The sequence below is a fragment of the Columba livia genome, chromosome 4, assembly GCF_036013475.1.
Source record: "Columba livia isolate bColLiv1 breed racing homer chromosome 4, bColLiv1.pat.W.v2, whole genome shotgun sequence".
NCBI classification, from domain to species: Eukaryota; Metazoa; Chordata; class Aves; order Columbiformes; family Columbidae; genus Columba; species Columba livia.
In genome coordinates, this window is record NC_088605.1 from 45326407 (window position 1) to 45348782 (window position 22376).

General features: G+C 39.8%; 1 protein-coding gene across 3 annotated transcripts in view; it reads right to left on the reverse strand.

The window, feature by feature from the left end:
- Positions 1-16478, reverse strand: part of GUCY1A1 (guanylate cyclase 1 soluble subunit alpha 1) — a 39093-nt gene extending 22615 nt beyond the window's left edge. Inside the window, exon 1 of one of the 3 annotated variants that reach the window (XM_065061472.1) lies at positions 16339-16478. The gene's annotated coding sequence lies outside the window, so the exon portion shown is untranslated. Of the gene's footprint in view, positions 1-15919; positions 16219-16338 lie in introns of those variants that run through there. The other 2 variants (XM_065061473.1, XM_005509556.4) reach the window with 2 other exon arrangements.
- Positions 16479-22376: the final 5898 nt, after the last annotated feature.

Sequence of the window (22376 nt, forward strand, 5' to 3'; positions counted from 1 at the left end):
AGTAAGGAAATACGACAGCACACCACATCACTTTCTGAATTATCTAGTGGGACCACAGTGATTACCAAGCGACATACAAGGTAGTAAAGTGACTATGATAAAATAATACAAGTCATAGCAATCCATTATTATTTTAACAGTCCAAACATTTTAGTAACTCATCCCAGTGATTCTCCTATGTGACTGCTTAGTGTAAGCTAAAAATCTAGACCTTGCTTACAAATGCTTCGTCCCCACATAATGTGGAATTTCCTCAGCTTTCTACCTATTTTCATTATGAAGGGTTTTAAAAAAACAGAGAAACGCAATAAAGTGTTCCTTCTGTGGTCCATGTCAAACAGATTGTGATCTGTATTGCTGCAACACTAGACAGCTACCAAGACAGCAGATGAAGAAAATAATTACCTTTGTTTTCTGAGAAGAAAATAAGTTACATCCTTTTCCATCTTATCCCTATTGTAATCAGCAGAAAATAAGTTTCATGGAATAAGTAAACTTCAAAACTGCTATTATGTCTCATTTTAAGGTCACTACAAGACAGACATTTCTGCTGTTTTAAAATACTAGCATTTGTGTAATAAGAAGCTCTTTACCTTGCTATTGAAACCAGTGTTCTTGAAGACCGGGGAAAACCCTGGTTTTAAAGTATCACTGAATTTCAGATGCTGACTTTGTGATTGACTCATTTCAAGGTCTGAAGCAAAACTCAGGATCCAAATATAGCCCTGAGAGAAGCCCAGATTCCAGATGTGAAAGTTATATTGCAGCCACATCTCTGGTTTCAATTAAAGGCACAGAAGGAACCCTAATTACACCCATGTTTTGGCATGTAGCTAAAGGAAGGACCGATTCCCAAATGTTACTTATAAAATATATATTTGTCATTTTAAGTATCACATGTACTTTCATAGGGTAAATATTTTCCCGACGCTAGGACCAAATAACAGGGAGGCATGCTGAGAAGAAGATAGCGTGGGAAAAATATTCTCAGTTCCCGTGAGTCAAAGCCGATCTGTGCAAACACTCCATAGCCAGCCCAGCGGGCAGCCCCGTAGCACCCGATTCTCTGCTCCCCCCATCACGCGCTCAGGCAGGAACAGCAGAAACAGCATCCCTCGGCTGTGGGACATCCTCGCACCCTCAGCCCTGGTCCCAGACATCGTGCCACCAGCCAAGCAACTCACGATGGAGATGCTGCCCCTGAAAACATGGGCCTCCTTCCACTGCGGGAGCTTTTGAGGTTTACAGCTCACAGGCGTTTTCCTGAGACAGAGCTAAACATACCTCACAGACACCAGAAAGAACGTGCTGTATGTAACAAGAATACATTACTTATTTTTTTTTTCTTGAGAAATCCTGATACTGAACAGACAGAACTGACGACACCACAACTGATCTGGGTAGCCAGATGAGGAAGCAATTGAAACAGAGGAGGTGCTACAGTGAGGACAAGCAAAACCAATCCAAAGTGTCTGGAAGCTATTCTCACACTTTGACAGAATACATTTTAAATTTAGCATTTAATCTGCATTTGCAGTCCACAAAAGTACAATACTTTCATGTAAATCATAAGAGGAAAGCTAAGAAATAAATGCATGTCTTCAGAACTCCTCCTTTTTAAGAACCAAAACTTGTCCTGAGGATGTGGTGTTCATGACAGTTACCATCAGTTAAATGTAAAGATCAAAGTCTTGCTCGAAGCCAATGGAATGTAAATTAGAGTCCACAAAAGGAAAAATGCTCTGGTTCTAGCATATGAAGTAATTGTCAATTGTGCTTATTGATTCTTTCCAGATACAAATGCATATAACATTACTCATTTAAGCAGACCTCTAACTTCGAATGTCTGCAAAATCTGATTTTTATTTAGCTCATAAAACAATTTTTCAGAGCAAAGAAAGCAATATTGTACTTACGATTACTATTAAAAGTGAAACCGAGGAACTTTTTATCTCATAGTATTTGTCACTGAAATCTCTAGCTAATATTTACCATCCAGGACAGCTGCATATTCTATAATAAATGAAATAATAAACCCTTTAAGCTGTGCTGGGTCCTGCACTTGGGTCGTAACAACCCCAGGCAGCACTACAGGCTTGGGGAAGAGTGGCTGGAAAGATGCCTGGCAGAGAGGGATCTGGGGGTGTTGATTGACAGCTGGCTGAACATGAGCCAGCAGTGTGCCCAGGTGGCCCAAAAGGCCAACAGCATCCTGGCTTGTATCAGGAATAGTGTGGCCAGCAGGACTCGGGCAGTGATTGTGCCACTGCACTTGGCACTCATGAGGCCACACCTCGAATCCTGCGTTCAGTTTTGGGCTCCTCACTACAGAAAAGACATTGAGGTGCTGGAGAGAGTTCAGAGAAGGGCAACGGAGCTGTGAGGGGTCTGGAGCACAAGTCTGATGAGGAGCGGCTGAGGGAACTTGGGCTGTACAGCCTGGAGAAAAGGAGGTTGAAGGGAGACCTTCTCGCTGTCTACAGGAGGTTGTAGCATGGAGGATGTTGGTCTCAAGTAACAAGCCATAAGACAAAAGGAAATGCCCTCTATTTGTACCAGAGGAGCTTCAGATTGGATATTAGGAAACATTTCTTCATGGAAAGGGTTGTCAGGCATTGGAACAGGCTGCCCAGGGAAGTGGTGGAGTCACCATCCCTGGTGGTCTTTAAAAGATGTGTAGACATGGCACTTAGAGACATGGTTTAGTGGTGGACTTGGCAATGTTAGGTTAACAGTTCGACTTGATGATCTTTAAAGGTCTTTTCCAACCTAAATGATTTAGATTTTAGGATTCTAAAATTTCCAAATTTGTAACAAATTAAGTAACTTCTCATTTGAGAACCACGGTGTGGATTAACTGTGAAGCATCTTCAGAGACAATAAAATAATTCTCCTACTTCTCCAAAGACACTTATCTTGCTGAGACTTGTGCATGCACGTACTCATCAATCCGAAGTTGAATGTGAGTATTTGATTACACAACTGACACACAAGCTTGCATAAATACCATTATTGTTTTCTCAAAGATACCAGAGTATTGTAGAGCAATATAAAACACTGATTGTAGTGTTTTTATAACAGCGCGTATGGTTAAATATTCCCTTTGTGCTCACAGCTTTAAATTATAAAGAACAGCAAGTTTTATAAATAATGGAGTACTAAAAGTTTCCCTGAACTCTGTAGATCTTAGAGAACTGTTAGAAAATTAGGTCTGTAGAAAGTGAAGTGTTTTATTAGTAGATTTCAAGTGCAGAGTTTCTTACTATGTGCCAGCTGCCGCTTCTGTTTACGATGTCTACAAAATCATTTTTGCGCTGAAAAATCACTGACAACTACCTTTCATGTTTATTCCTAGTTACACACTCATGACAACTCCCGTCGAAGTCAATAGCAGGTTTCTGGTTATAGAAGGATAAGGATTAAACCTAACAGATCTGTGACTGCCGTCACAGAAATACTGATTTGCATGTTTTCATATTTTGGAAGTAAAATATAACCTTGGCTTTGTTTTGGGTTTTTTCAGGTAGGTATGCATATGTGATGGTAAACACAGAACTAAAGTCATTTGAGATTCTGGAAAAGCTAAATACTATGCATGGGAAGCTAATAACAGGAACTTGTAATCAGTGAAAATGGTTTATCCTGCAGCAGTGAGGTCATGTCCTTGTAATTTTTCTGATAGGGAAAAATATCTTGATTGAAGAGCTGTATTCAGCCAGAATAGATGGCTTAAGAGGTGTTTTCACAGCCATCATGCATCTACTGATTTCGCTTTAACTAGAGCCCACAGCAAAGAAAGCAGCTCTGAAGAAAAGGAGAAATCGGCTACTTTCCCCATTGTTCTCTTCCACAGTATCTGCTAGGTAGGACCAGCAGGCACCTTCCTTTTTGATTAAATGCTTATAGATGGTTTCTGCTACAAAACATGTTTAAAATAAACAAAATTGCTGATTTGGCCATGTGCATTGTAAATTAGTACCTTCGTTTTTTTTTTTATTTTGCTGATTGGTCTATTCACAGCCCATCACTTTCAAAATCTGCTTTTTTAAGCAAGATTTGAGCACACAAAAGCAGTGGATCTTACCTTTGCAAAGCACAGTTCCAGAGGCTATCAGCACATCCTGTGAGACCGAATGCTCTACGAGTACATTAGAATACTAATTGCACTGTTTTCACTTAGTTGCTCCCTAATACTTTTTCTGGAAAATGCAGCAGATATGCATTTAAAACAAAGCAAGCTAGGTAAATATGGTAAATATGTGAATTTATATTGCCCTTAAAAACACAGGCTTCTTTTTTTCACTAAAACGATGAAGCAAAGTAAAGGTGAGATGTTTTGTGAAATACTGACCTTGCACATGTGATATTAAGACAAATTAATGTTAATTAATCACAGTAAATATGCACTTAATGAATAATACTAGGCTGCTGTTAGTATATACCACCTCTGTAACAAAAACAAAACTTAAATAAATCAAGAGGCAGATTTTGGCTTCCTGTAGAACATTCAATCTGTGATGCTTGTTAAAGTCTCCAGTGCAATTGCAGGAGTTACCACATCTACAGATCTTTTAAATCCCTCTGTTCCATTTATTCTACTTCTCTTTTAAGCATGTGAAAACAACTGAATTTTCATGGAGTGTTTCTCAGATTACTTTTGCACAGGAAAAGCCAGCACATGCAAATGACAGCAACAGGGACAAGGCAGCAGGCAAAACTAACTCACAGATAACTGCCCTATTCACAACATATTCTGTATGTGGAATTTCCCCTTGTCCTTGGTGGCAGTTTGATGTAAAGACTGAGGTGAAAATGTAGCCCTGTGGAAAAATAAGCTGAAAATATTTATGGGTGGTTATTCAGCTTTGACACTTCTATTTAAAAACAAAAGAAATGTGTGAGACAGACTATAGCAGAAATCTAGGTTATTCAGGTCTAGAAATGTGAGATCCTTCACAAAGAAATTTCTCAAGCTATTACTAAAATGTAGCTTCTTATTTTAATAATAATTTCAGTGAAAAACAGAGGATTGTTGAGGCATTGATCATGAGGCAAAGGCAAATACTTGACATATATGCTACTTTTCCAAAGCTTCAGTAGTGCTGAACAACAGAGATAAGATCCACCCTTACAGCTAAAAAATCATCAAACAGTGGAAGCCTCTCTCGATGCTGCTCCCTCGGTTTTATCAGATGCATTTAGAAAGATCTACCATTTTCCAAACCATGCATTATACTGATTCAAGTGCATTAGCTGCTGAATTGCAGCTTCTTGTAGCAATATCAAACTTGAATATTAAATCCCACAACGGTAAAAATAATGTCATCCAGCTTTTTTAAAACTCTAGTGTCTGCTCCAGTTCTGGATATTTTAGTGCCAGGCAGAGACTGGCACAGAAGCATATGTTTGCCTTGAAATGCTTGTAAATTCAATTGAAATTCACTGATATTTGTGGTAAGCATTTCAGATTAAAAGAGATTAAACAGATTAAGAGATTTGGAGGATGGAAGTCCAAGAAAGGGTTAAAAAGGAACACAATGCAGAATCTCTGCTCAGACATACCAATCACCAGCCTCTCAACTGAGGTACAAATTAAGGGTTTAAATACGGAGGTAAATTAAATAAAACAAGTAAAATTATTTCAGCAGAGGATTTGGATTTTCTAAAAGACTAGAATCATATGGAAAACCTTTACCAAAAATATATTTGTCATTCAAACTAATACACAATATGTTTCTGTGATACATAACCTGAACTTTGTGCATTGTGTGAACCACAGGAATTATTGGAATCCTGGAATTATTCTATGTAGAGTACCTAGAACTGCCCATGGTTTTTTATCTCACAACCTGTATAATTGCATTGACTGCAACGATGTTAACATCACAGCATTCTTACCAAAGTCTGAAGGATTACAGTTTTGCTCCATTTCTCAGATAGCATAGTTTTTATCATCTATTGTAGTGCTATTTTGAGATATCTGCTGTTCTTATATGAGAAAGAAAAATGACAGAAGGGAGATACAGACAGAATAAAGGAGCAAGGAGGAAAAAACAGAATAAAGTAGATGAGGAAGGCTGTAGAAAGGCATGAGGATTAAAAAAAAAAGTAAGAAAGAAGGGAAACGTGGGTAACAGAACAAAGCAATTTGCAAAGGCAGACAGTTCTTTTATTGATATATCGCTTTTTCTTTACAAACAAATGCACTGAAGTATGGTGGGTACTCATGCAAACAATTTTTCTGTAATGTGTCAGTGTAGCATATAGAAAATATTGAAATGATAATTTCAAGGAGCTTTTCAGCAATATTTTAGATTTTAGGGGATTTTTTTTTTTTTGGTGGTAGTTACAGCTTGTGTTTTAACCAACTCTGCTGGTTATATGTTACTCTGTGTTGCACAATTAAGGAAGGATAAGTGTTTATCACCCCGATTCAGCTGCCAAGACCAAATTTCTACTTGCAGTGTTTTGTCTCACTAGCATCTAATAGGAGCCAGGGCATGAGACACCTTGTTTTGTGGCACTGTGTGATGAATTTACCCCATGTTAATAAAGAAGTAAAAACTTTCTAGGCTTGGACATTTCACACGCCATTTTCTAGTATTTTGTTATAAATGGCATTGACTTGTAAGTTAAAGTCCAGATACACGTTGTTCCTGATTTAAGATTTCATAGTTTTATATTTTATTTTGTAAAGATATTACACTTCTCCTTTATAACATGTCTATAAGGCACCTCTTTCCTCTCTCCATCAGGCCTTTCGAAATACCCGTCAGTGCCGTGCAGGCATCTGAGATCCCAGGATGGAAGCACCACTTACCTGGCTTCCCTGAAGGCCCTGACCTGCATCCCAGACAGGCAGCGTGGAGCTGCACCGGTGTCAGCGACCACCAGCAGCTGCAAACCACCAATAACCTCCTCCCGCTGTGCCACCAGAGAAGGTAAGGAACTGCAAGGGCACTCAGTTCTTCGTCCACAACGTGGTAATTTATGCTTCAGTGCAGGGAGTCTTTGGGTTTCAGTCTTCAGGCAAAATGAGCACGGAACACAGCATAAGAATTTTGCTCTACAGGCTGGGGCTCCAAATGAGAGTCAGTTAAAGAGAAGCAGCAGCAGGTAGGAATGGGGAAATGACAGCTGGCCAGTGGACATGAGGTGCCAGTCAACCTTGAAGGCTGAAATCTGAATGCCGAAGTGGCACCAAGGACTGTTGAGGATCTCGGCTGCATTGCCTTTACTAAGAGAATGGGGTCATCTCAGATCTACTAGGATGAGAACCAAAACTAATATCAAATGTAACTGTTAAATATCTTTGTCTCAACACTTCAGCTTGTGCAATGATAGATAAACTACCCAGATATCATAACACTCACTCTTAGTGTAGGAGCCGTCCCCCATCAAAGAACCTTCAAGTACTATTTCCCACCAGAATGCTAAAGAACAACAACTCTGTATGTGCTGTTTTCTAAATCTGTAAAACGTGCATCCACCACTGAACACCTGGTGGTTTTTTTCATTATATTAGGAAACAACATTCGTTTCAAAAATGGGGCCAGGTAATAAGATGTCTCCAACTTGCTATGTTGCAGACTGGTGCTGTGAATAGCAGCTCCCAGCCAGCACAGAAAACAGTTCAGCCTTTTCAGAGGTGAAAGGGCAGAGAACCTGGACAGTCAACTGTGGGAGACAACCTAAAAACGAACCAAAATCCAATTCTGGCCCTAGCAAGGCCATATGTACTCAGAGGATTACTTCAAATAGGTTTTGAATGTCATTTGAGTATCATCCTGAAAAGAAATGCTTCTCTGACTGGCAAGTTAGATTTATTGTTAACTGGGTTCTTGATCAAAGAAATCTCGTAACAAATAATAGGTTGCACCTCTGTGTTTGTGTATGTATGTGCACCGAAAGAGGATGCTACATATGAAGTTCTCCCTTCTTCTAGAAACCTATGAAATTCCAAGATGAAAAGTTTGAGGGACCATGTGTATAGCTGGGGCAGAGGAAGAGAATGAGAGGCATGAGGGTATAACCAAAGACCTAAGTTTAATGGTAAAGAAAGGTAGTATCTCTGTCATGAAGATTTTCCTGCCAAGATGAAGACAATATTTTTTTAAGCCTTTTGTTCTTCTGGAATATCTGGAAGCACCATGAATCTTGCAGACTGTGCACTCTCACCAGGTTTAAAAAAAAGATGAAAGAAAGTTTGCTGCACTGTGTATAGTCTTTCTTTGCACGGGGTCAGAAACTTCTGCTTACAGTTTAGGTGACGTTGAAAATTCAAAACATTTCTTGTAAATATTTGTACTTGGCAAGTTCCAAAGAGACAAAAGCGCTAACTTTACAAGTATCCTGTGACAATGGAGAAATTAAGTTCTCACAGTATCACAAGTATCTTTGCAGAATATTCATGTTGTAAACCTTTGCTCTGGGTTTTCAACTGTTTATAGTAGGCATCTAAATCCCACACTCCCCATAATATATTAAACAGACAACAGGATTGCATTCCTAAGTAACGCAGCTTCTTTGCTGAAAGACAGGGTACCAAACCTAAGTTTAGCATTAAAGATCTGAATACATTTATTAATATTTTACTAAAGATTATGAGGGTTTTCCATGGTTGTAGAGTAACAGCTGGGAAAGAAAACAGTGAGAATATGTTATATAAATACTTGCAAAACTGCCTTTTTTTGCATATTTATTCCGGCATTTCACAAATCAGCCATTTACAATACAGTGCATTACAAAAACTGCAATAAAATCCAACCATATCTTTTTAAATACACCAACCCCATTAGATGCTTTTCTGTCACTACTAATCTAATTTAATTTTCTTATCTTATTTATTTCCTATTCCAATTTATTGCTAACAAAAATATGCCCACAACACAGGCAGGGATGGATGTTCTTTTTTAGCTCTTGCTACATGTAAGTCATAATCCTGTGTTCCATCAGTACTCCTTACTCTTCACAGTTTCAAGGTCAATTTGAAAAGTACTTTTAACTTGTAAGTCCCCTCTATTGTTTAAACCTATTTTTGCTTACAACTTAGTACTGCTTAGAACTGTAAATTACAATCTTTTCAAAGAGAAACTGGAAGATATAATGAAATTACGTTTCATATGTTATATTAATCAACAACTGAAAACATTTTTTACTGGTATTTACTAGTGCCAGTCTCTGATCTTCTAAGAGAATAATTATCTTTTCATGGTGCTCACCACCATCATCTCAAGCACGGTATCGTTGCACACTTCAGACTTCGACTAAGCCATTCTAAAACTTACTGTTGTTATGGTCAATGACTTTTTCCACATATAGTTGACTAATATGCTGCATCGCCCACAGATCTGGAGTGTGTGACATGCAGAGCAAGTGCAGAGCTGATCTAAGTTGATATTCATTTTCAGATCAGCTGTAAATGTTCGGTATCATACTACAAATGTAGTTTCTGCCTCGTTAGCCCATCAAAATGTTTTGCAAGCCATGCATACCTTCTGGCTGAAAGACTGGTCCCCTCTATGCCATTTCATTGCCACCACACAACCACATGTTTTTGTCTGGGAAGCAAGCTATTTCAATACCTCCTAGCATTCATGTAGGCCACCATTCAGTCAGCAAGACTGATACTTTGTCAACATGTGAAAATTCTTATGAAGCATTTGCTTAAATGGAAATACTAGTATTTAACCTTCTGTCTGGTGAGTTCATCCTTGGGCAGGTTGCTCAGCAGAGAAATTGTGCCAATGTTAACTTACATTCTGCTTTTTCTTTATCACTGTTGCTAGGTGTATTATTTATTTTAACTTCCCAGAAGGCCAAAACTAAGATCAGGGCCATATACAAATATACAGTGAAAGATTATGTCTGACCTGAAGGGTTTGCCCTCTAAATAACTAAGACAGAAAAAATGGGATATGAAAGGAAGCGTTACAATGCCTCTTTCAGAAGTGGGGAAATAAGGCATGCTGGGGATCACAGAAGAAAGACTGCAGCTGAGCCAAGAAGTGAATCCAGATCTCTTGAACACAGCGGCAGAAGGTTTTTGGCCAGGAGTTCAGTAGATCTGAGTCATTTACAAAAGTCAGGTCAAAGACCTTGTCAAAATTTGCAGCCAGATTTTAAAAATAAAAATGGGACTGAAACGCTTGCACATTTCTACAAGCGAAATTCAAATAGATTTTGCAGGTAGGATTCAAAAAAGGGTGTACATACTATGTATAAAAAAGCAGAACAAGGAAGGTGTCCTCACCTTATAGCTTCATGCCTAACACACACCAGGTTTAACTTCTTTCTCTCATATCTGAAGGCTCTGTAATTGCTAATAGGAAAGGCATTTCCTCTTGGCTGGTTTTATGAATATCATGCAACCTGTTTGGGAAGCTCTAACTGCACCAAAATATGCATTTAACTAGATCTAAAATTAATTGTAATTATTGCTGTCATGATTTTCTGACTTTAAAAAAAAATAAAATAAAATAAAAAATTCCACATTGACCAAAAGCCTTTCGAAGTTTCTTAAGCCACAAAACTATCCTTCCCTTTGTACCATCCTTCCCCTGTGGAAACTCTAAAATCCTACCTCTAAACATGCTTTGTGAGTTCTGTGGACTAGTGGCTACGTTTTCACCAAAATTTGAACAGTTCATCAATCCACCAAATATTTTTTCTCAACATGAAACAAGTGGGCTTGCACTCTCAGTTTACCAGTGCAAACGCACAATTACGAAGACAGTTTTGGGGAAAAAAAAAAAAAAAAAAAGAAATTTAAAGTTAGATTGATGCATGCTTTCTCCAAAGACATGGAAATTTTGCCATTTTTAGCAATGCTATTTAAAACAGGAACTGCAGGGAGTATTTTAGGCTCCAGGGTGCCTGCAGTCAGGACTAGGGAGCCACACAGCTATTAATAAGCAGACACCCCTCCCTACTAACCAGAAGACGGCAACTGGGTATATTGTCTTCTGTTTTTGAATCACAGAAATAATTATGAGCAAATGTAAAATCCCAATTTTTCGAAGCAACAGACTGGAAATCTCACTGAGGTGTTCTTCCATTGTAGTCAGCCTTTTCTAATGTTCTTTCATGTGTGAAGGGTTTCTGTATTTGCCGAGGAGGGAAATCAGCTTTCCCTGAACAACTTTTGTCAATCTCCATCTGTATCAAGTGCCAAGTGAAATGCAACGTTAAAATGAAATTAAACACACGTTTACATTGATCAGCATTAGAAAGGCAGTCATCACACTCCTATCTAATATGCCATAGAGAAATCTGCTTCCGGCATCTCAAAAATAACTGTGCTATTATTCATTAAAAGTGGACAGTTTAGCAGCAACTACTGTATGTGGCATCACAGAATCTGTAAGGTTTACCACATCCTCTGGAATAAATGATGTTCTACAATTATACCAGGAGGATTCCTACAAAATACATTTTCCACAAAAGACTGATATATTTTTGTTCTGAATATCTTAGAATGTGGCTGATGAAGAGACTCAATAAATATTTGTTTCTTTCAATTTCCATTTGTGGAGGAGAAAATAATGAAAGAATTTTAGCACATTGCCATATAGTAAGAAATTTTTGCCTCACACTGAAACAATTGGATGACTTGCATGGGATATTCCCTGCAACTCCCTAATACAAATAGTTGTCTAAGAGTTAGATTCCATGACACTTGACAAAATCTTCAGTACTGGTTCCAGTCTCCTCCATGATGATGCAGGATGTGTGCCTTCTACATTCCAACCCACACAACAAAGCAACTGCGTGGCTGACCTATAGGGACTTACTGAAACAATCAATGGGGACTTAACTGAAACAATCAATGGGCATAGCCACACGTAAAGTGCAAGGCATAACCAAACAGTCCCGAGAGAGGGTTTCAGACAGCTCTGTGCCCCACAGCTGGAATGCAAGTCTTCTGGCATTTTCCTCCTTGTCCCAGGGCAGAGAACACGTGGCCTTGGCACTCAAGCAGGGAGAGCGTAGCATTCTGTTCTCATTCAGGCAGATCCATATGCACAGGATGTACAGACCAGGGGCCTTGTCAAAGAAGTGCCCTCTCAGAAATAATACAGAAGGTCACAACTTGGTTATCATCTAGGCTCAGCGTGCTGCCTGTAAGAAAGCAGCCTGCTGGTGCTGACTTGCACGGGGAGGTGGTTTGTTTGAATACTTCTGCTAGCAGGGCACCATTCTTTTGGAACAGCTATTCTAGTATCAATAGGCAAGAAGAAAATAAACTCACAAGTTGGCTTTAAGCAACACAAAGGAACTAATTTAAGGAGTCAGAGCAGTAAAATCAAGAAAAATGGCTAGTACGGTTCAGCTGAGTTTGACAAGCAAGGAGGGTGCCTAAATTAGCGGTGAGGGTCTGAACTGCGGAAGGGAGCATTTCAGTCAAATGTGAATGTTAGTTAAAATACCCCGCAGTTACACCTGAAAGCAGTAATAATCTTAGCAAGGACATTGATTACACTTAACAAAACTAAGGTGTAATAGTAAATGTAAGTGGAAGTGAGTATCGTTCTCCGATAGGGTGAGATTCTCCCAAAGGCTGAAGGCCTATGGAAGCCCTGAAGCTCAACTTTACTTGAGGTCTGAAGCAAAGGACAGGACTTGGTGAGGTCCCCATGTGGTGAAGTAAAATTAATCCCTAGAGACTATATTTGCTCTGACTTAGGTCATGAAGCAGCAGAACTGACAGCACTGAAACCCGTACTCCTACGTAAAGGAAGTAGATGTCAACTTGCTCCAGACTCTGCATCTACAAAAATAAAAAAGCGTCCACAAATGAGGAGCCAAAATGACAAGGAAACACTAGCACTGAGCTAAGAGTGGCATCAGCTGAGCAGGACAACCAAAAACCTGAAAGAACAGCATGTTACCAAATGAGTAGCAATCAATACCAATGTTACAAGTAGAAGGCTTAATTAGAGATATCAGTGTGATCCTTTCAAGTGTTTCATAGCAGGTGGTTCTATATGCAAAAACCTAACAAAAAACCTGCTGTCTCTAGCAAATTTTGCTGCCTTTGTTAACAAAAAAAAAAATTTGTTGTTTACGCCCTAGCTAGAAGCCCTAGCCAGAAGTCCTAGCCCATTCATGCACATGCTTAAATCCTATTGGAATTTTAAAATTAAGTAGATACTAATATTCTGTCCTGACCAGTGCTGCTTTCTTGAACAAAGACTTATGCCTTGATCACTGACTTTAAAATATTAATATTTATTAAATGGTAAAATTGAATCTTTACTCCTGGTACAATTAGTCATGCAAGACTTGCTGGATATATATCATACGCATTATGGCCATATCTCAGATGCTCAAAACATGCTGAAAAGTGTATTCAAAGTAATGTCAAATGTGAGATTTGGCTTAATTTAAATTTCAAGTGCTAAGCATCTTAATTGCAGTGCTAAACATCTAAATAAATGCAGTGAATTTTAATAAACACATAAAGATCTTATAAAAGGAAATAGTACAAAATGTGAGAGGAATTTCAGCAAAGAACCTCTAATGGCAGCTCTCCACAGCTCAATTGTCATTTGCAAATAAAATGTGCAAGCCAAAATGTAATGATTCCTAAATATCATTACAACTAAATTCCTTAAAACATGTCCAGTTAACTATTTTAAACACTTCTTTTTACTTATATTGAACTTTTCTTAGATAAATGAGTTTGTATAAAAAAAGGAAACTTGCTGCTTGCCTACAGAGTAGATACAAAATATGGCCAGTACCTTCTAATACATATTTCCTTGTTGATAATTTAGCATGTTGTGCCTGTTTCCTTAGATTACTGACGTGCTTTTTTTAAAAAAAACAACAAAACACTAAGGGATCGTTTACATCTTTTGGTTTAACAACTCAGTTAAAAAAAATAATAGCTGCATTTGCTACAGACGCTACTTTGACTTGTTGGATTGCTTACTTTGAGTCCCAGTATTTTTTCTAGCATTTCAAACAGGAGGCATTTATCTTGATAAAGGCTGTGATATTTTACCTTTTATAACATGATATAACCAGGTTTTCACTGCTGCTGATGTTTTGAGTATTATATTTTATTATAAACTCTACTTATGTTTTGATTTCACTATGGGATCTGTTTTGAAACAAACTGTCACAGAATGGTTAAAGACAGATTTTTTTAAAGAAAGCATTAATCAGAGTAAGACAAATATACAAGACTTTAGCACTTACTTTTATGGACATGGCATCAAAGACTAACCTTGACTTCGCCTTTTTAACAGTTCATCGAAAACTTAATTGAATTATTTAAATGAATACTCAGCAAGTGAACCAGTGGGAGAAGGGATGGTGAGCCATTCTATCGACAATGTCAAAAAAGGATACAAACCCAGTGTAGAACTAATTTTCTCTTCCAATGTTTGGCTTATGATCTTGCACTATCATGACTCATAATACAAGCTACATAATTCCATGGAAAAAAACACTATCAGGAGATCTCAGGATGTGATTTCCTTCTTTCTCCTTCCTTACTTTTCCTGCGTCCTTTAGACCAGCATGATTTCAGCAATTGCTTCTCTCTTCTGAGAATGTGGAGCATAAAGTCTCTTACATCACCAATACAGTATTTGTCATGCTTCCTTACCATCACCTGGTTCATTTAAGGTTCTTGCTATTGGCAAAGCAACAGAATAGTAATCAGAGCTGCAGAATGTATGGCCATATGTGGTGCCCCAGAGCAACACAATCCAAGAAGTAAACTTCTCTACAATAAAGAGAACTTCCCGTGCTTGCATTTGTAACATATTTGCATGCATTCCCTGGCTGCTTAAATTGCTTAAATTCTGATTAATTATGTAAAACAGTCTGTTATCAAAATCTCTTTCCAGCATGGGCTGTCACCACCTTCTGTTTCTAACCCTAGAAAAGCAGTAGACCCACTTATGTGATCTGAAGTGTATGCTTCCTTGTGCCTACTTTCTCTGGTTTGGAAACAATTCATCTGAATCATAACTAAAAGAAAAGGGAGTGGTTCCATTGGGGGATTTGTCTTAGGAAAAACTATAACATTAGACCATTTCCAAATAAGTAAAACACTTTGTTCTATTAGTAGAAAGATAATTAAACTCTTACACTTGTTATGAAACATTGCTCTGTTACATTTCTCTGTAACTCTGTACTCTGAGACTTCACAATGGAAAATGTGAGCGAACACAAATTTATTTTTTCCTACTAGTATTTCAGCTACCAAAAATCTTACCATTTCTCTTTAGACCAACCCATATACAGCACAGTGTATCCTGTAGTACAGTGAAAGTGCACAGCCCAAATCCAGCATTACTAACAGTCCATTTCACCCCAATACTCATTTTTAGTACTAACACATCCTTCCTCAGGACTTTTTTTCCTGTTAACTCATCCTTTGAAATTAGAAACCCATGTCAGTACATACAGACAATAAGTGACCAGCTCCGAAGACAAAGCCATTTTAGGAGGAGCATTAGATCAATCTTGAGCAAGTACACAAGATGTATAAAAAGTACTCCTTCACATCCAAGAGAAAAACTTTTCAAGTGTCTCACATTCATACACAGAGATGATTTTATAAAGGGACTACTAGGCCCTAGGCTTGTAATGGTCCCTGAACTTCACCCATAGAAACAACTCTATTCACTCAGAAAATTAATTATAAGCCTGAAGTCTTTAAAAAATAGAAGGAATAGCGGAGCCAAGAAAATCGACTGGAAAAAGTAAACTGCCGATCATAATGAATGTAACATAGTTTGGGGTTTCATTTATTCTTCCTAGAGGAAAAAAAAATGGAATAAGAAATGCAAAAATGAATTTATTGTTAGAGCACCAAGTATATGATTAAATATGAGGTTTGTGTCTAATTCATGACGTGTAATGATATGAATTACCCTGAACACCAGATAAGAAACCTTACCTAAGTATAATGCAGTAAAACCAGCCTGAATGGTTCAATTAGCTTGACGGGCACGAGCAGTTCGCGAATTCTTAGAAAGCCTCACAATGCACAAAGGCCTCCCGAGTACCTCAACGAGCTCCCACGTCGCTCCCAGCCCCGTATCGCGACATATTTCGCTCAAGACCATATTTGGCGCGGGGCACGCTGCAAACGGGGCTGGGGGTGCTGAGGGGAGGGGGCTGCCCGCTTCCCCCCGATCCCGGGGCTCAGCCCCACATGGCATGGCCGCCCGAGAGACCCGGCCCCGGCGCTGCCCCGAGCGCCCCGCTCCCCGCGGGCACGGCTGGACGCCCCGTCCCAGCGCTGTCCAGGGTCCCCGCCGCCCCGCTCCGCTCCGCTCCGCGCCCCGCTCCGCGCCTCAGGCGCCGCTCACTCACCATAGCGCAGGGGTGCCCGCGGCCGCGCAGCCCCACGGAGGGGCTCTGGGCAGGGCGCCGCTGCCGATCCCTGGCGCCGCAAAGGTGTATTTGGGGAGCGGGCGCGGCGCGGCGGCGGGGCCGCCCGGGCGGGCGGGCGGGGGGGGCGGCGGGAGGGGCCTCCCCGCGGGCCCAATCAGGGCCGGGGCGGGCGGCCTGGGGCCGCGGCGCGGGCGGTGGCGGCGGCGCGGGGGAGCCGCGGTGCCCCGGGGTGCTCCACGGCCCTTGCGCGGTGGTGGCTGCCGGTGCGGGGCTTCAGCTGGGCTGCCAGAGGGGCACGTACTGCCCATCTGCCGCCCGCTCCACCGTTACGGCCGGGGGGTGAGGGGTTGGGGTGTTTCCCCCTCTTTGTGCAGCTCCGCACGAATTTAGATTTCGGGAAATGTCAGTTTGCGCAGGGGCAGGAGGTTCCGTTGGCAGCTTCTGCACGGGTGGCAACCAGTGTCATCAGGGGTTGCAAGGCGTTGTGCTTTACTGGTGTCTTTTCCACGCAAGTGTCCTTCCCATTACTCTTCAATTTGAAAATTGTGTACTACCATATTTGTTTTATTTGCACTTTTTCTACTACGGCTTTGATTTACTTGTTGCTAGTGATACTCTGTGCAATCTACAATATATACAATCCGTAATCTATACAATGCATAATATATACATTTTTACTGTGGCTTTGCAGTGTGACTATTATGGCTAACAGCTGCGTGCTCACAGAAGGGAAATGGCACTTTCCAAATAAGCACAGAAAACAAAAATAATCCAAAGAACTTTGGAATATTGGAGAGCCAAGTTAAGTTAAGTTCAATTTAAAATGCAGATTCATAAAACATGTTTTATAGAGTTGGCCAGGTCTGAAATCATACTCTTAATTCTTACATACCTCCAACAAAACAGAATGACTACTCCACAATTTTAAATCTTCACTAACGTCATAACACACTTATAGGATTTTCACCATGAAACAGTTGTTTTTCGGAGGCCTGGGGTCAGAAATCTTTATTTTGTTAGACTCGGACAATTAATAGTGACTGACCTCACACTAGGATTAGCTGCCTTATCAAGTCACATGGAAGCAAACTGAAGATTTCACCAAGAAAAACAGCTGTTGTAAGCTGAAGTCTGCGTTTGGAGGAGCACCATACCTACATGGCAAGAGAAGAAAGGGTAATCGTTTCTTTTAGCTTTCTGTTGTGGCTTAACAAGCTAGTGCAGAAGAGAGAGTTGAAATCAACCAAAAGAAAAGCAGCACATCACCAAGTGGTTTTGAACAGACCTGCTTTACACAAGAGCTCAAGATGTGAATGTTTTGTTGCCTCCTTGACTGTCAGAACTGAAAAACGGTTTAATAAATATATCTGCTTCACACCATGCTTCCTTCCCTGCAGTGTTCAAAGAAGATAAACCTGTCAGCTAGAGTAAAGAACTGACAAATTCCTTCAACCACCAGTTAGTCAGCTGAAAATAATCTACCAAAACCCATTTTGTTGCCATTTCTGAAGTTATTGACAAGCAGTGTGAAGCTTAATTGAGTGCTAAATAGTCTAGGACATTGTGTACTTCAGAAAATTACTGTATTAATAGATGTATCGATGCGGCCTCTTGCCTCCAGAAACAAAGATAAATCTCAAGGCAAGGCATGGTCTTGCTAATGTTTGCCCTCATCTGCAAACTACCCTAACTCTTGCTGTTTAGTCCCACTTTTCTTGCCTTATGGAACCAGCTTCTTCTGTTAAAAAAAAAATAAAAAAATGTAGAACCAGCTTCTGAGCAAGTGATATAAATGAATTCCATTATCAAGTTTCTGTACCAAAAAGGAGTAAGAGCTTCTGTTGCACAGAGAATGACTGTTCCGGGATGCGATGTGCAAATTTAGATATGGTGATCACTGCAGTGTAAACCTGCCGTGTTCAGTGCAATGAATTAATGCCAGGCAATGGGTGAATTTGGACATTTGGTGAGTAACTGGATCATCAGCACCGAAAGGTCTCCCAGAGTTGTTTAAAAAACACTGTTCATCCCCTCAATTTACTAGTAATGACTTGCAAACTTGCACAAAATAAGAAACAAAAAAAATGCATATAAGTAAGACCTTTGCAATGGCTATTGGGAGAAGAAAATACTGTTTCAAATTAGATTAGCTGAAATATAAATATAAGGCAGTATTCATTTTACTTTAGTTACTGAAAAGTTGGTTCTCTAAGCAAGATTAGATTAGATAAATTTATTTAATAAAATTTTACATACACCAAAAAGAAACTGTGTTTCTATCAAGAAACACTTATGTCACACTTTAAAATTGCCACATTTCCTTAATTTTCTTTTTTAAAGATCTGGTTTTGAGCAGTAAAACAGAAAGTTTATATTATATGTATATATTATATGTAATGATGCTAAGATGCATGTGCAATCACATATAAGGGCATCATAATTTAGAGCATAATCAGTACTTCTAAACTGCCATTTACTGGCAGCTGTTGTATATAAATCAAGTTCTCAAAAATCAGATGTCTTCAAAGAAGCACCTCTCAAATTTATCATCTCCCCCGTGACAACTGAAATTTCTGAAAATACAGAAAGCTGCAGCCCAGAGCTGTGGTGCTGAACAACTGATGGCTCAGCCTTTACTGCTTCAGGCACCGTCACCATGGGGCTGCAGATGCTGGCAGATCACAGGGCTGGCAAAAAACACAGGTTGTGAGACTCCCCTGGACTTGAGCTAGTCCAGCCCTGCTGCTGAAAGCAGGGTCAAGTAGAGCATGTTGTTCAGGGTAGTGTCCAGTCAGGTGTTTAGTATCTCCACGGATGAGGACTCCACAACCTCCATAGGCAATGTCTTGTACTGTTTGACAACCCTCACAGCAAAAAAGTTTTTTCCTGTGTTTAAATGGAATTTCCTGTATTTCAGTTTGTGCCTACAGCCTTCTGCTTTTTTCACAGGATGCTGCTGAGAAGAGTCCGGCTCCCTATTCTTTTCTTTCCCATCAGATATTTATACATGTGGATAAGGTCTCCCTGAGCATCCTCTTCTCTAGACTGAACAGTCACAGCTGTCTCAACTTCTACTCATACATCAGGTGCTGCAATCCCTTAATCATCTTAGCAGCCCTTTGCTGGACTTGCTGCAGAAAGTCTATGTCTCTCTTGTATTGGGGAGCCCAGGCATAGACCCAGCACTCCAGATGTGTTTCACCACTGCTGAGTAGAAGGGAGGCATTCCCTCCCTCCACCTGCTGTCTGTGGTCTTCCTATTGCAGGCCATATAAGGTTTATTGCAGCCCAAGTGATACTGTTCGCATTTATCACTGACACTAGAAATAGCCTTGTTGCAACTGTCCAGTGCTTCACTTCAGTTAATACTCCATTTGGCTGTAGTACTGCGCTCATTTAGGTTTTCCGCTTTTGAATCCAACCTCGTCAACCAGAGTCCTCATGGACCCCCTGGCTCAGTTCACCTCTAATTTGCGGGTTGTTAAATCCAGGAGTGATGTGGATATGCTGTGCATCTCTTTTTTTAAGGCATAGCAAACTTAATTCTTGCCTTAACTATAAAGCTTGGCTTTGTAGCTTTGATTGTTTGGGACTTTTTTTTTTTTTTTTAATCATGTTTCTTATTTGGAATTGTACTTTCTACTCCACTCAGTAATGATACATTTTCAGCTTTGCCATTCAATGACATTTATTAGATACTCATGTGAGGAACACATTAGCTTTTCATTCCAATGCAGAGGAGGTGCACATGACACCAAAAGGTGACAGTCACCTGATCCATGGCACTAGTAATCAAATCAGGTTTTACAGAGCAAGAAATGACAAGTATTCCTGAAGGTGGATAGGAATATGAAAACCTAAAAAAATTGTATCATATACTGTATCTTTTTAAGAGTCTTCTAAGATCAATCTAAGTGCCAAAAGTTGTGCCGCAACTGAAGAGTTAATTTAATTTTCCACTACATAAAAGACATCAGTATTGAAATTAACTATGGGTTTTAGATACCTCTGCCACCTGGTTAGTATTATTTTATTGCTTCACTTGTTCCTCCTATAGGGAGTTGAAAACACTGTGGAAAACCTACTACCACTGATGTGCCTGAAGGCGTCCTCTGGACTTCTTATTAAAATTATATCAAATTCAGGGGAGGTTTCAGAGATTTATCCACATCTAGCTCAATTTGTCCCTTTCTGGACAATGTTAAATCATCTCAGTTAAAAACTACTTAAGGTCATAAATACTTTCCTCAGGAACATGTCTTGCTCTTTGGAAATATGCTGTGTTTCAAAAGGGTATCAATATTAAAATGTTCTTCCTTTGCCCACTGAAAGGCTCCTTTTCAAATGGTACATGTCATATTCTTACTGTTACTCAGCTTTGGTCAGTCAAATCTGCGTACTGATCACGAATGATGTCTACATTTTCACCAAAGACATTTCAAATTTACCTTGAAGAAGGGTTTTGTTTCAATGAATGAACAAAAGCACAGGTTCCCTGTTCTTTCATAGACTTCATGCACATGCAGGCAAGCTGTCCTGAACACAAGATGTCTGAAGATCAAAAGCATTTTTGTTGTTATTGCAAGTTTTCTTAGGAAACCACTGTTTCCTGAAGTGCAGGCTAGATTTACTGTATATCTTCTGATTATACGTCTCTATCTTGTATAGAAAGACAGGTTGTGAGATTCTTGTGGTGATTTACCATGGAGAATCACAGAAATATTACAATGGTTCTAACAGCAGCAACAGACAAATAGGATTCTCAGCCTTCTTCATTGGAAGTCACAAGCAGTCAAACTTCCTGTGGAAATCTTTTCTTGCCAGGTGGATTTGTTTTCTTGTCCAGCATTCTTATTTTCAGTTGGAAGACAAGTGTAATGCTTGTTTGTACTGATCAAGTATTAATGCCTTTTTTTTAGACAAGGAAGCAGTGATACTTAGCCAGAGGACAGATGTATTTCATTTCTGAGGTCATATTTAGGAAGGTCTCAACTTTAAATACAAGTTCCAGCTTGGGTAACTGCAAGCTCTTTGCATCCTCCTCTAATTTAAACTGTTATGGCATCCTTCCTGTCCCGAGCGAGTTGTTATGAAATCTTTGTCATGCGTTGTACTAAACATTGGCTATGCCTATGCCGTGTGATCCAGAATAATTTTTCAGCTCCCTGCTCCAGGTGTGTGCCCTGATGACACCCTGACTTTGTCTTGGATGAGCTCTGTGACCACGTTATTTTCCCTTGTGCCTTGATCTCCACGCAAAGGCAGCCCAGGCAGGCGAGCAGGCAAGGACATGGCTGCAGAGCACTCCCAAAGGGAGCACAGAGCTCAGGGACTTCGGACTGTGGGGAACAAACACCATAAAATGTGTTTAGGCTGCAATAAGTTTTAGCCTTTTTAACATTTTATTTTCAGATCAGTGAATTGATTCCTGTAGGTACAGGAATGCAAGTCTGGCCAAAGTTTTGGTATTTCTTGGGATATAAGAAACTTGATGTATGAAGATTCGTCTATTCATTTCTTACAGCTAGGAAAAACAATATGGAAATGGTCTCAGGCTGCACCAGGTGAGGTTTAGATTGGATATGAGGAAAAACTTCTTCACAGAAAGGGTTGTCAGGCATTGGAACAGGCTGCCCGAGGCAGTGGTTGAGTCACCATCCCTGGAGGGGTTTAAGAGACATGGATGAAGTTTTTAGGGACATGGTTTACAGGTGGACTTGGCAGTGTTAGGTTAATAATTGGACTCAATAATCTTAAAGGTCTTTGCCAACCAAAACAATTCCATGATTCTAACTATATTAGCCAGTGGTGGAAAACTTGCACTGGGACAAAGCAGCCATTCCAAACTGATTTTCCTGCTATTTAACAGCCTTTCACTGATACTGTAAGCCAGTTATTATGCAGAAAATATATTTATTTCTAAACTTCTCAGTTTTGAGAAATATTTGGTTTATGTATGGTAGTCCATGGACTGCCATCCTTTCTCCCCAGTCTCTGAATATCAGCTTAATTCAGCT